We start from the raw sequence: 7,001 nt of genomic DNA on the forward strand, positions 1-7,001 counted from the left end.
AATCTGTTAAGAACTAGATGACACCCACCCAATAATGGATTTGTTTCTTTCACTAATTTTTAAAATTCCTGTCCCTATCGGTAAGTTAGTATTGTGAAGTTCTGTTTTGAGCTACAACCTTATTTATAAATGCTCTGGTTATAGACTTTCTCTTCGTATTTAGAAAATATACTACGTGAAAATATGATTGGACATTTTGAATAGACTTATATGTGCTCCTTTTCTAAGTACAGCAGAGGATACTACTACTGGTAATATAGTTATCTGCTTTCTAACACAATATATCTGAGTAAATTACATATTCGTTTCTTCTCCCACTTTATTTTTAGTGAATTTATCTTCTTTGTTTCTTGATCACTTATAACATTATTTAAATCATGATTGTTTTGTAAATATCTGAGTTATATGTAACAACGTTTTACCTTTTTTAACCGACTGTTTTTCAAGTAAACTGAGAATCTAATATTTTGGTTTGACACGATATGAATAAACAACACTTTCTATAAGTTATTATTGTTTTAAAGTCATTGCTAATATTGATTTAAGGTTTATTCACTTTGTGTTTGCTGTTTAAGAATCAAAATAAATGTTGAAAGAGACTTCTTTATTCACTGCACTCTTAACCAAATAAAATGAATCGTTGTTTAGCCTGTAAAAGCCCAGAAGTAAATCTAACTTTTTCATGAAACTATAAAATTAAAATGGTTCAACACATTTATCAGAGTACAATAAAACAAAAATGAATAGAGGAAGCTCATTATAATATTAAAAAACTGTTGAATATTAAAACGTGAGAGTATAAAATACATATGTATTCATCACTTTTTGTTTTCGATTCCAGGGCTGAAAGAAGAAGAAGAAAAAAGAGATAGACTTCTCTATTCACTATATACGGTTCACCAAATAAAATGAATTATTGTACATCCAATAAAAGTTCATAACCACCTTTCGCAGAAAACTATAAAATTAAAATGGTTCAACGCATTTATCACAATACAAAAGAAGAAAGACAAAAATGGGTAGAGAAAGCTCATTATAATCTTTTTAACCTTCAGAGTGACCAGGTTTTCATTGATTTGCTATCAGACAGTGGAACTGGCTCAATGAGCGACACTCAGTGGGCAGCAATGATATTAGGGAGACGAAAGTTATGCAGGTTCTAATTCTTTTCATGTATTACATCGGGTAATCAATAATATATTTGGTTTTGATTATGTATTACCAACTCACCAGGGTCGAGCTGCTGAGAATGTTTTGTTTTCACTTCTAGTAAAATCAGGTGATTTTGTGCCAGGTAACTCTTTTTTCGACACTACAAGAGGTCACATTGAATACCGTAAAGGCAAAGCAGTTGATTGTACAATTAGTGAAGCTTTTAATACAACCATCGAACATCCATTTAAAGGTAACATTGATTTAAAGAAGTTAGAGAAAATTATGTTTCTGTATTCCAAGGAATATGTACCGATGATTGTTGTAACGATTACTTTGCAATACACTGGGCGGACAACCAGTGTCGATGGAAAATTTACGCCAAGTAAAGAAGATTGCTGAAAAATATGGTGTGCGTGTGATATATGATTCCTGTCGATTTGCAGAGAATGCTTATTTTATTAAGACCCGTGAAGATAGTTATAAAGACGCAACCATACGAGATATTGTTCGAGAAATGTTTTCTTATGCTGATGGTATGACAATGAGCGGCAAAAAAGACGGGCTTGTTAATATTGGTGGGTTTATTGCACTCCGAGAGAAATCTTTATTTGATGAATGTTCCCACTTCATTATCATGTTTGAAGGTTTCACGACTTACGGAGGAATGAGTGGTCGAGATATGAATGCAATGGCTGTCGGTCTAGAAGAGGTAACAACGTTTGAATATTTGGAAAACAGAATCAAGCAAGTTGCGTTCTTGGGTAAGAAGCTCCACGATTATGGTATTCCTTTGCAGTTACCAATAGGAGGTCATGCTGTTTTCATTGACGCCAAGAAATTTCTACCACATGTACCTAAAGAAGAGTATATTGCTCAAACGTTGGCTGTTGAATTATATCTTGAAGCTGGCATACGAGGAGTTGAGATTGGCACTTTAATGGCAGACCGTTATCCAGAAACAAAGGAGAACCGATATCCAGAAGTCGAATTTTTACGACTAGCTGTTCCTCGTCGAGTTTATACAAATGACCATATGAATTACGTGGCTATTGCTCTGAAAAACATTTTTCACCGAATGAGAGAAATTATTCATGGCTTCACCATATTAAAGGAAGATCCTATTTTAAGACACTTTACTACACAGCTACAAAAGTTGTTATCAGAAGGAACACTGCTCTAAAGTTGGTTGCAGTGAAGCAGAAAATGCGTTAGAAGCTAATATTTAGTTTTATTACCGACGATGTTGCCTTAAATTCTCATAAAAAGTTACTAATAAAGTATGTGAAATTCACCAACACTATACAATCTGTATACTAGTGGTGCACAAGGTCCGGACCGCGACGAGTCGCCGAGCGGCCCGCGATGTCCATTAGGAAAGTCAAACATAGAGAGTTCACGAGCTAAGAGTTTGCGCCTGCGCGAAGATTAAGCACTATAGAAGAATATTGAAGAAATTGATTCAGATTATGGTAACCTTGTGTATCACTGTGAAGTAAGCTGAATGAGTCGAGGGAAGATACTCAGAAGATACTGGGAGTTGGTTGATGAGGTGATAGAATTTCTCAAAAGCAAGAACAAAAACACAGAAGTGATTTCCATGGCTGATCCAGCATGACAAGCTGATTTGACCTTTCTGGTCGACATGAGATAACACTTGAATGATCTGAATTTGAAGTTGCAAGGCAAAAATCAGCTTGTCTGTCAGCTTGCAAATAACGTCTTAGTTTTCAGGACAAAGTTGCAGCAAACAGCATCAGGCAACTTCATGCACTTTCCCACTTTTCAGTCACAGCTACAGAAGAATCAGGACATTGACACACAAGTTTATGTTGATTCAATCCTTCAACTCACGGTTTCAATACCTTGACCAATGCAGATAGTTGATGAAACTTTTTGCTGATCTGTTCAGTGTGTCAGTGGAAGACTTGTCAGCAGAATATCAGCTCCAACTTACTGATCTCTAGGCATCTGATGAACTGCGTGCTATTTACCGAGAAAACAGTTTGCTTGACTTCTACAAAACGTTGCCTGATACATTTGCTAATCTGAAAGAAAACGCATTTATCCACATCAGCATGTTTGGCAGCACGTACTGCTGTAAACAAGCTTTTTTCACATATGAAACTGAACAAAAACACTTGCAAAATAGAGTAGCAGTTCTTGAAGATTACTATAAAAAGTGACAAGAATCGTGCAAGTGGAAGATAGTGATTATGTGGGAAAGAGAGACAAAAAATTTCCAGCTATCTATTTTATTTAGACAGTATTTAGTTGAGATAAAGTATACAATAGCGACGGCCCGCCATAGTTTAAGGTTGTGATAGCGTAAGAGGGTCATAAATTTGTCAAAAATATTAATATAATCAATTCACAACTGTTAATTAACACGTTTTCAAACTTCTAATAAGTGCAGAAAGTTACTGTAAGAGAGAATTTGTCAGCTGCGATAAAACCGGCCTTACTAAGGCCAGCAGAGAGAAGAAGGAAGGAAAAAACTCACAGCTATAATAAATATTAATGGTTTTATTTTATGTATGTATTCAGTTGCGACAGAAAGTGTTCGTACCTCTGCGTCCTTAGTAGTTTTTTGCTCATAACTTAAAAAGTACCATGATTAGGCTAATAGAAGTAAAGTATAGTATAAAAATGATTCTAATACACATCTACATAATTTTTTATGTAAATTAAACGACAAATAAACTGTTTATAAACAAATACCCAAAAATAAAAGAAGGAGAAAGTGTTCCTACAGTTCAGAACGTTTGAAAAAACTGATATTCCCGTAAAAATTTTGTTTAGTTTGACGAATAAACTACATTATACCATTCCAGAACTAGACACTGGGTTCATAATTATTGGAATTTAGCCAGCAAAAAATGTACTTCCGGCATTTTAGCGCCGTCTCCGTCATTATCTGCTTGGTCATCATGGCGAACAGGAAACAACTGTCCAGTGATTTAAAAAAACGAATTATTGTAAAATACAAGTCTCGCGTGATCTTTCCGGTATTGCTACACAACTTATTGAGCCGAAATCTACTGTTCAAAGCATAATTGCCAAGATTAAGCTCACAGAATTAAATGCTAACCTCCCTTGTTCCAGACAGCCCACCAAAATTCCATAGAGAAACAAGAGGAAGGTTCTCAGAGAAGTTAGTAAGAACCCTCGTTTATCACGTAATGACATACAAAAACTGGTTAGGGAAACTGGGGTTGAAGTAAGCACCTCTACAGTTACGAACATGTTACGCTCTTCTGGGTTCAAAGCATGCCGTCTTGGTAGAACTCCATATTTAAAGCCTGTTCATTTAGAGACAAGATTGAGGTATTCAAGAAAGCATGTAGATAAACCCTTTACCTATTGAAAAGTATTCTTTGGTCAGACGAGACTAAAATCGAGCTTTTCGGTCACAATAGTGTTCGCTATATTTTTCGTAAGAAGGGAGAACGAAATCTTCCAAAGAAAGCCGTCCCTACAGTTAAACATGGAGGTGGCATGATCATTCTATGGGGTTCCTTCAGCTCTTCTGGTGTAGGCAGCCTTCACCGCATCAACGGAATCATGAAAAAGAAGAGTACGTTGATATATAAGGCAGTTATATCAAGAATGATGTTCGGAACTTGCGGCTTGGGCGTCGTTGGACCTTCCAGCACGATAATAACCCTAAGCACGCATCAAAATATGTGCAATTCTGATTCCAGAAGAACCATATAAGCGTTCTGGAGTGGCCATCGCAGTCACCCGATCTCAACCCAATTGAAAACGTTTGGCATGAGTTGAAGACCAGGGTTCATCAGCGTCATCCGAAAAACTTGCAAGAGTTGGAGGCCTTCTACAAAGAAGAATGGAAGAAAATACTAATCGAATATTGTAAAACGATCATGGAGGGCTATAAGGAGAGATTGTGCCAAGTACTTCACCTGAAAGGCTACACAACTGACCATTAAAGTAGACGCACGAACACTTTCTGCCCCTCCTATGTTTGGTTATTCGTTCATAAACAGTTTAATTTTCGTTCAATTTACATAAAATTTACGTTGATGTGTGTTAGTATAATATTTATAATATACTTTACTTTCATTATCCTAATCGCGATACTTTTAAGTTATGAGGAAAAAACTACTCACGGTGCAGGGTACAAACACTCTCTGTCGTAACTGTATATATGTTCAATTACATTACCAGACAATGTCTTATATTTACACTTAATACAGAAGCATGTATCTATACAGTTTGAAAAAATCATATATACAGATTTAGAACTTGAAGTAAAGTATGAAGCCTGCATGTTAGTTTGTGTATTTATATATACATTATATATATATTCTAGCCAATATGCGTTGCATGTGCAAGTGTGTGTAATACACATGTGTTTACAAAATCCTGTCCATCCACTATTCACGTATATTTCAGTACTCCCTTTATTCCAGTGTTTACGGAATCAATATATACAATCAGCGGCCACTTTATTAGGTATACCTACAGTCATGTGAAAAAATTAGGACACCCTATGAAAGCCTATGTATTTTGTAACATTTCTGAATATATAGATATTTAATCTCAATTTTAACAATACTGAGAAATTATAGGAAAGTAACTGAAAAATTAAAACTGAAGAAACGACTTTTCAAGATCTTCTGTAAAATGTAATATGACACAAATCCATATTCGAACTGAGGAAATAGTTAGGACACCTTCGCATTTATATCCACATAAAATGGCTCAACTCACACACAGATGTATCACACCAGGTGCAAGTGATCAGAAGATCGTTGCTCAGCATTGTAAATGAGGGTTGCCCTATTTTAACCTCAGCCATTTAGTTTAGTGGGCACCTGCCCGTCAAAGTGCTCACTCGCGCCACTTCGAGTGCTTTGTGGTCTCGTTATTTGCCGTGCCCGTTATGGGTGGTTGTCTTGTTTTTCCCCGTGTACTCTATCGTGTTGGACTCTCTGTGAATCTTAGCCGTGTGTTGTGTAGTGTCCGCGCTGTTTCGTGTGTGTGTGAACAGTGTTGTGTAGGTCGGAATGGCTGCAGCCATACGGTCATACACTGTTCAGCCGCGGTCTATCCGCTTCGTTGTGCCTGCGGCCTCGTTACACTCGGCGGTTATAGACGCCGTGAACGCCGCTGTCGGGGGTAGCAGTACCGAGTGCGTCCAGCATTTTGGCGGCGGGCGTCACGTGGCTACGCCTCCTGGACCAGAGGGACTTTCCCTGGGGTGACCAAGGTGTGCCAGTGTAGCCAGCCGGCCAGAACATAAAGTGGATTACCCTCCGGTCGGCCCCTTATGAAATGTCCCATGACGTCGTCAAGGGCATGTGGTCGGCGTATGGGACGGGGCGCAAAATAGAACACGAGGCGCAACAATCGCGACTAAACGTGTGCACTGGGAACCAGCGTGTATGTATAAACATGCAGACGCCGGTCCCGAACTTCCTTGTGGTGAAAGGGTTCCGGGTAATGTGTAATTACCTGGGTATGTGCCGACTGTGTCACCACTGTGGCCTCGAAGGCCACATACTGGCTGAATGCCAGACCCCGCGGTGTGGGACTTGTCAGGCATTTGGACATGTGGATAGTGCCTGCACTATTACGTGCACTGTGTGTGGTAATAGCCACACGCCCTCGCGTTGCCCAAAAAGGCGAGGGCGAAGAGGACGGCATCTCCTCCTCCTGCGTCGTCTGCAGTAGCTGTGGGTGGGGTCCCCGAGGAGGCGCCTCTTCCGGTGGCTGTGGCGTCCGTGGAGGGTGTGTCGCAGTCCCCTGAAGAGGATCGCGTCTTGCCCACCCAGTTCGTGGAGGCCATGTTCTCTGGGAGTGAGGGTGGCACTTTGGGTGCGGTT

At 38.9% G+C, this 7,001-nt stretch overlaps 1 pseudogene; it reads left to right on the top strand.

Annotated features, from left to right (window-relative positions):
* Positions 1-1,463: 1,463 nt before the first annotated feature.
* On the top strand, positions 1,464-2,350 carry LOC143239420 (putative beta-eliminating lyase pseudogene; annotated as a pseudogene).
* The last annotated feature ends 4,651 nt before the right edge of the window (positions 2,351-7,001 follow it).

The sequence above is a fragment of the Tachypleus tridentatus genome, chromosome 13 (assembly GCF_004210375.1).
Source record: "Tachypleus tridentatus isolate NWPU-2018 chromosome 13, ASM421037v1, whole genome shotgun sequence".
Lineage (NCBI taxonomy): Eukaryota > Metazoa > Arthropoda > Merostomata > Xiphosura > Limulidae > Tachypleus > Tachypleus tridentatus.